This window comes from Equus przewalskii, chromosome 3 (assembly GCF_037783145.1).
Source record: "Equus przewalskii isolate Varuska chromosome 3, EquPr2, whole genome shotgun sequence".
Taxonomy (NCBI): domain Eukaryota; kingdom Metazoa; phylum Chordata; class Mammalia; order Perissodactyla; family Equidae; genus Equus; species Equus przewalskii.
The window spans coordinates 118,485,209-118,493,598 of record NC_091833.1 but is presented as its reverse complement, the minus strand read 5'-3'; positions in this window follow the sequence as shown (position 1 = coordinate 118,493,598).

Genomic DNA, 8,390 nt, shown 5'->3' with positions numbered 1-8,390 from the left:
GGTTGTGTTGACTCAGGACCGTGGGCTCCCCAAGGGCGGGGCTCCCCAGGAATGCACCCCACTCTGTATTTGTTGCACTGAGTTTAACCTAATCAGTGGTGTCACTGTCACCCGTACTCCTGGCTGCCTCCACTCCCATCGGGGAGAGGCCGGGCCGTCGATGGAGCCCTGAGAGAAGGGTGCCTGGCCTCGGCCCCGACACGTTCCCACGCTGCGCTGACTGTCCTGTGCGGGTTTCTGGGGAGACCGTTCCTCCCTGAGTGGCTTTGGGTGGCAGGGACCAGAGCAGGCCTGACCACGCCAGGCCAGGCTCCCCCAGCTCCCTCCTTGGCGAGCTTGGTCTTGCGTCTCCCTTGGTCACCAGGAAAAGCCCAGCTTTCGTGACACCCAGCTGCCGGGCAATCCCGAGGGAGCACTTGGATGGATGCGTTGGTACTGGACCCCAAGATGGAGCGCAGTCTCTACACACGGGGAATTGGTGCCAGGCAGGCCGAGCCCATCAGTGCCCCGGCCCCCCACCACACCAGCCGGGCGTGGAGAGGCCATCGTGGGTGCCCAGGTCAAGGGCCTGCACCTGACTCACACAGCTACGGGAACAGCCCGCCCTACCGAGGCCAACCGTCTCCTGTGGGGATGGTCCCCAGGGCCGCGGCCCTACCTGGACGTGCCGCTGTGCCTATCCCCGGGCCCCAAGGGGCACCTGTCGCCTCTGGGCAGCAGGCATGGGCCTCCCCGCTCCTGCCGTGGACGAGATGCCCCTCTACACTCAGAGGCCTCTTCCTCGTCTCCCCCTGCACAGCCCCCCTCCTAGGGAAGTTTCCAGACACCCATCTGGGAACATGTCTGCCTGCACCTGCCCTGGAGTGGGGGCCTGTGGAGGACAGGCAGCGCACACAGGGTGAAAACCACTCAAGCCGCTTTTCAGGCTGTCAGACGTCCCCACCCCACGTTTTCACAGCCCTAGTAACTCTCCAGGCCTGGGGTGTCTTCTCCATTGACCTTCCACACAGAATTAAAAGCCCCATTCAAAGAGGAAGCCGGGACCCTGCAGGCTGGGGTCATGACCCGAGAAGGGCAGAGTGGGGCCGGGCCCCGCCTGAAGCTGACCCCAACCCGGGCCACCACTCAGCTCGCCCTGGTGGCTCCTGCGATCCCACTGCCGGCCAGACGCTCTCTCCCTCACCCAGACCAGCCCTCACCGGGAGACACGAAGCCGAGTTGGGCAAGGTGAGAGGAGTCCCAGTCTGCCAACTGCCGCCGCCCGCCAAAACTGCCAAGGCCGTGACTCACCAGGAAGCGGTGAGTCAGGTCGCTTGGCTCTGCTGTGTCGTGCCTCTAAGTGGCAAGTCTGCGAGGGGCTCGAAGAAAGGAGATGCAAATAGGATGTGAGGCAGAGTGGCCTTTCCAGTGACTTGCCCCATCTTGTCCCAGAAGGAGCCACAACGTGGCATCTTTTGCCATTCATTCTGTGTGCTGTCCACAGACATTCACAAAAAAAGTCCTGCCATCCAATAAGTGTGGGCACACTTGGCAACTCCATACTATACGGGCTTTGTAGTTGCAGGACTTATCAGAGCCTTTCATGTGCTGATGTCTGGGTAGCTCTAAGGAGGACATGTGGAATGCAGCATTTCCCAGAGAGTTAGACATTCTGATCCCAGAGCATCTCTTGGGCTGGGCTTCGGCGAAGAATTTTAGAAATGCCACTGTGGGCCATGAGGGGCCTTGATGGTTTTCTGATGGGACAGCAGGAACAGAACTCCTCGTTTGATTCAGGAGGTGACCTCTGGAAGCGAGAACCTCCCCGGGCTGCCCACACCTCTGGAGTCCCCAGCGCCCGTGGGAGCAGCCCACAGAGCTGGTGCAAGGCCAGCGGTCTGTTGATGTCGACGCCTCTGGCGTGCATGGAGCCGCCCGCCTTTCAGAGCGCCGGTGCGCCCAATCTCTCCCCTCGGGCTCACGTCAGGCCTGGTCATGCTCAGCTCCCATTTTACAGATGCGGAAACTGAGGCCCAGAGAGGTGGTGACATTCGTGCCAAAAGTGGGTCTGGGTCCTGCTCAGGCCCAGCATCAGTCTCGTCAGCCCCTGGGGTGGGCCACCGTCTGGACCGAGAGAGGGGTCAGGCGAGACCGGCGGCCAGCCACAACTCCAGGACGCCATTCGAGCCCCCGTGCCACGTGGCAGCCCCACCCACGCCCACCTGCCGCCCCTGGAGCGCTGGGCTCTGGGCCTTTCATGCCACCTCGGTTTGCACGTGTCCTGTGCTCTGGGGGAGTGGGCACAGGAACTTAGGGGCGATCCTCTGGGGAAAGACCCTTCCTCCAGGGCAGGAGGGTCCGCCAGCCAGGCTGAGACAAGGGCCTGCACCCTGGACAGACGGGGGAGGCAGGGACACCCAGGGAACAGCAGGAGCCTTGATTTGGTCTGGACCCCATGGTGGGGCAAAGGCCCTGGGGCAAGTGAAGCCCTGGGGCCGAGGGGGAAGCAGCAGTGTTGCCAGAGCCCAGTTAGGAAGGGAGCCCAGCCCGTGGAGCCCAGAGCCTGCTGTGCGCCCGGTGGGGGTGCTGCCTGCCTCACCGCACGCCAGGCCAGCTTGGACAGCTTGGCAGCTCGGGGTGCAGGGAGGCGGACACTGGCCCTCTGTCCAGGAGGGGGTCCCGGCGGGGGAGTGGGGCCCCCAAGCCATCATAGGCGGCTCCAGGCTGCCCTGGCTCTGACACAGCATTTTGGGGAAGCAAGAAATCGGTGTCTCCCAGGTGGCACCGCAGCGACCCGGTGGGCTCACGCTGGAGCCGAGGACGCGGCCCAGCTGCCCTGAAGGAGAGGCCTCCGTGTCGGCCCAGGGCTGGTGTGATGGTGAATTTCGTGTGTCAGCTTGGCTGGATCGCAGGCGGTCAGACGTTATTCTGGGTTTTCCCGGGTCGGTGTTTTTGAATGAGATTAACGTCCACATGGATGGACATTGAGTAAAGCCCTCCTTGATGTGGGTGGGCCTCATTCAATCAGTTGAAGGCCTGAATAGAAGAAAAAGACGAGCCTCCCCTCGCAAGAGGGATTCTCCTGCAGACGCCCTTCAGACTGGAATTCCCGGGTCTTCGTCCCGCCAGCCCACCCTGCGGATTCTGTGCTCGCCAGCCTTCCTAATCCCATGAGCCAATTCCTTATAACAGATCTCTCTCTATATATTCATGTATACACACATAGGTATGTGTACACCAGTCACACACACACGCACACACACATTGGCTCTGTCGCTGCAGAATCCTGACGCAGCTGGGATGTCAGGCCCGGGTTTCTCCTGCTCTTGCTCTGTCATGTCCAACTTGTGGCTTTGCCTTGTGCTGCCAGGGGATGCCCAGCCCTGCTGTCCCCTCTGCATTCCAGCCAGTGGGGAAGTGGAGGGCACACCCCTCCCTTCAGGGCATAACCAGAAGTGGGTCCTATGCCTCTGAGCAAGACCCAGTCATAGGACCACTGCTCGCCAGGAAATGTGGCCCTGAGCTAAACATCCTGTCACCACAGGACAAAGGGAGAAGGGTGAGTGGTGTCTGGGGCAGTGACGTGGCCGTCCTCTGCACCCCATCTCCCAGGCCACATGTTGCCACTTGTTCTGGGTGGGGCTGCCCCACCCCGTGCGGGCTCAGGAGGAAGCCATGGTCAGCCCAGCCCATGGAGCACCCACCCCCATGTCCCACGCCCATGACTCGGTGGCTCAGACAGTCCCCGAACTCAGGCTGGTCTGAGGCCGTGAGCCTGGGGACCAGGAAGGAGGCCCCTCTCTGGGCATCATGAGGCTGTGACCGCAGGGCCTGGGCTGCCAGCTGTCCACCACCTGGAGGGGCGCCTGCCTGAGCAGAGGTGGTCCAGGACCCAGCAGGCCTGCAGCCCCGAACCACGACTTAAAACCATCGAAGGGGTTCCTGTGGTTTTGGGGAAGCCCCTTTGCCCACACACGGCCTCAGCTTCATCCTCCACTGGGGGGTACAAGGGCACCAACCGAGGAGGCACGCGTTTTACCTGTGGCAGAGCGCACGTCCCGTCAGCGGCAGTGCGACTGGTAAGGGGGCTTATCCCGGGATCCAGGAGATTTGACAAAAGCAGATTCTGCCCTCATCCCAACTCGACTGTTGGGGTGCAACCCCGGCCCAGCCACCACCATGGGCACAGCTAGGAGGAACAGGCGTGCTCTGCCCCTGCCCAGCTGGGCCGGCCCTTCCTGAGGCCTGGTCCTGTCCCTGGGGTGGGGGTGTCCCTGTGCCCAGCTCTCCAGGCCAGCCCCTCGGGGTGAGCCCTTGCTGGCTGTCAGCTGAACCAATGCGGAACCGTGGCTGCCTCCTGCTCGCCCCGGGGAGGCCTCGCACCTGCCTAGCTGGTCTGAATCCTCTGGCTCATTGATTTGTCCTCATGTCCTCCCCAGCGAGAGTGCCGGGCCGGCAGCAGCCCCTCCAGTCTCGCTCTCCGCCTGCTCCGAGCCGGGGGCGAGGCTCCATGCGTCAGAACAGTAACAGCCACCTCTGGCGGGCCAGGCCCCACTCACAGCCCGTCAGGTCTCCCGACTCTGAGTCCTCCCAACAGCCCTCTGAGCTAATGTCTTCATGCCGTTTCACAGATGAGGGGACTGAGTAGCTGGGGAGGGGAGATTTCAAACCCTCCATTCTGACTCCAGACCCCACCGGCAGAACTGCCAAGAGACGCCCCGTCACGCGGTCTGTGGGACGGGCGTGGAAGCGGGAGCTATGTGAGTGTGCACGAGGGCACGTGCCCGCCCAGCCTCCCAGGTGCTCCGCCTGTCCCCATCCCTCTGGGGACTGCGCCTCGGCTGGAGCCACACCAGGTCCCCCAGGGGTGGCCTGCCTGCCAAGCTGAGGGCTGCATCTCCTCCCTGGTTGGCAGTTGAGCCCAGACTGGGCTCTGAGGATGGTTCTGGGCCTACCCCCAGGGGTCGCTCCCCGGGATGGCCAAGAGGGAGGGAGCCTGGAGCGTGGAGACCGCACCCACAGCCAGGCTGAGCCTCGTGGCCAGGAGAAGGGCAGCCAGTGCCCTCCAGCTAGGCCTGCCAGCGTCCCATCCCTGCCTGCCCCTGCCGGGGCCCCCAAGCTTCGGGAAGGAAGGTACGACCCTGCATCCAGCTGAAGGACAGGCAGCTGGCCTCCGAGGACAGAGCAGGACAGGGTGAGAGAACAAATGGCGAGGAGGGAAGGGAGAGGCAGGGAGCCCACCGGGCAGGGCTGCAGAGCAAGCACGTCAGGTGTGTGCTGCGCCTGGGCCCCCGAGGCCTGGGCCGGGTGCTATAGTCTAAGGCCAACCTCCATATCTTGTGACCGGGACCCCCAACACCAGAGGCCCAGGAGCTGCTAGAGACCTGCCGGCCACTTTCACTTCTTGCTGCGAGTGAGAGGCATGGCAGCTCATCCTCACGTCCTCCCCACATTAGCAGATCCATTCTGCAGATAGGACACAGAGACCCAGCCCAGGCACACTCACCCCTCGCTCAACACTGACCTCCCTGCACTGGGCGCCAGGACTCCAGGGCCAGTGTCCCCTTCTCACTCCTGGGCCCAAGCTCCACCCAACACACTGAGCTGAGCACGGCCTGGCCTCTGTGCAGGGACCAGCTCAGGGACACCCCCTTGGCCACCTCCCAGCAGGAAGAGCGCAGAGGCCTGCCGCCCGGGGTGCAGACAGGGCGGGCAGAGCACTCTGCTGAAACACCGCAAGGAGCCCAGGGCCGCAGTGAGGGCGCGGTCAGCCGGGGGCTCAGAGGCTGGAGGGAGATCGGGCCAGCGGCAGGGAAGGTGGGCGAGGGGACCAGGTGGTGGGTGAGGCTGAGGGTGGGTGACGCTGGGCTGCGCATGTCCCAGGGGTGCCCACCGAGGGAGGACTTAGGGCTAGTGGGAGGAGCCCTGCAGAGCGGACCAAGTTCCCCAGGTTTTGTAGGTGAGGAAGCTGAGACTTGGAGATGAGTAGAGACAGGAGTGGCCACTGCCCAGGGCCAAGCAGTGGGAGTGAGGAGACCAGAGGCAGGGGAGTGGGCAGCCTGGCCTCCCTCCCCACACCCGCTGGCTGGGCAGCGCAGACATGCCCAGGCCTGGCATTCTGTGGGGCAAGCGGAGTGCAGACGTGCTCCCCACCACACCCGCCTCGGGAGCCCCCGTGACCCCAGCGAGCCTGGGACTTGTGGGCTGGAGCTGGCCGCCTACCAGGGGCAGCTTGGGGCACCTCCTGCGTCTGTGCTGAGCTGCCTGCATCGGCAGCAGCCTTATTCCCCGGGCCTCGGTTCTCCCCCTGCCCACCAGCCAGCACAGGCAGAGACCCCACGAAACCCACGGCCTCTACCCTGAGGGTCCCACGGAACGTGGAGACTCAGCTCCTCCCTCCTCAAGCCATCATGAAGGAGGTGCCTCGGTCCTTCCCGGAGGTGGCATGAGGGGCCCATCCCCATGGCTCGTGGTACCTGGCCACCCAGAGCTCGGCTTTCCCAAGGCAGCCTCCATCTCCAGGCCCGCCCCTCCCTGCAGGGCCAGGGCTCAGCGCACACACGCTACCAGGGCCCAGGGCAGCCCCTGTGCTTGAGATGGGGAGGGTGGTCTCAGAGACGGCCGCGGGCTGCGAGGTAGTGCCCACGCTTGCCCAGGGCCCCCAGGGCGAGCTGGTCAGACTGCAGGGGGCCTCCACAAGGCCTCCACGAGGTAAACAGGGTAAGTGCAGCCCTTGCAGTTCTGTCCTGGGAGAGCCAGGCCCCAAAACCAGCTCTCTGTGAGCACAAAGAGCAGAGCCCCCTGGGCCAGGCTGGGGTTTGCACCTCGGCTCTGCCTCGCCCAGCACCTGCCCCAGAGCCAGCCCCTCTGCCCCAGATGCATGGACATCACTGGGCCAAGCCTGCTGACCAGGAGACCACGGTGGTGGGCCCCAGAGTCTGAGGAGACCCCATCCAGGACCTCTGTCCAAAGGGGACGGCCACATGACGAGGAGACTCCATGGCTGTTCAGGACACCTAGAGGGTGGCTCAAGCCACTGCAGACCCAGCTTCCAGGTCATTGATTCCTTCTTCAGCCGTGTCTATTCCGCTGTCAGACACAGCCACCAAGTTCTTTGTTCTGAGCCTGGTCACGCTTCATCACGGGCTGAACCCAGTGTTTGGCAAAACAAACACAGAAATAACCGGAGGCCGAGGATCATCTTGTCTTCCTTCCAGAAAGACTTTTCTTGTGTTTCCCAGAACCACCAGGAGGCTCTGCGGCCATCTGGGGGGCTGGTTTGCATCAGATGACCCTTGCTTCCAGGACCTTTCATGGGGTCCCAGCCCCGGGGGGACGTGGTTTACCAGCGTCTCACCCCAGGCGGCCCCACCAGCTGCCAAAGGGCAGCTCAGCCCCTCATGGCCTCCTCTGGATTCTCCAATGCCCAGGGCGGGAGTGTTTGCCTGGGGATGCTGCTCCTGCTTGTGTGCTCTTCGAGACTCTTCAGAAGGCTTTTAGTTGTCAGTAGAAAGGATTCCTAAAACTTTGGACAAAAGAGCTTCCTCACATCTGTATTAGCTTCCTAGAGCTGTGGTAACAAACGACCATAAACTGGCTGGCTTAGCACAACAGAGATGTGCTCTCTCCCAGTCTGGAGGCCAGAGGCCAGGATCAAGGTGTCAGAGGCCCTGCCCCTCCAAAGGCTCTCAGGGAGGGTCCCTCCTGCCTCTTTCAGCCTCTGGTGGCTCCAGGTCTTCCTGGGCTTGTGGTCACATCACTCCAGTCTCTGCCTCTGATGTCACTTGGCCTTCTCCTCTTCTCTGTCAAATCTCCCTGCCCCTTGTCTTATAAGGACATTTGTCATTGGCTTTAGGGCCCATCCAGATAATCCAGGATGATCTCCTCATCTCAAGATCCTTAATCCCACCTGCAAAGACTCTTTTTCCAGATAAAGTCACATTCACAGGTTCCAGGATTTGATGTGGCTATCTTTCAGCCCACCGCAGCCTGTAACTAAAATTCTGGATATTTTCAACAAAATCCAGGAAATGAGAGAAAGGTTATAAACACACGGCATGCTCAAATCAGGATGCTCCGCAGAGTATTTACAAAGCATGGGCAGATGTGGAGAAACCACAGGGTGAGTGCAGTGTTCTGGCACTGTCACCACCACCAGGACCAAAGAGACCAGGAGAAGGAGTGGGTACCAGCCCCGGCAGAGAGACACCTCCTACAGAGGAAGGAAAGAGGCAGCCCAAGGGCACACACCCTGACCTCACTCCCCTCCCTCCTCTCACCTCCTGCTGGGCTCCCACCTGGTCCTCGAGAGGACAGAGGAGCCCACTGATACAGTCCCCATGGATCAGAGCAGGATGGAGAAGGCTGGAGGGCAGATCCAGGGAGTAAATGAAAGATAACCACCCTGCACA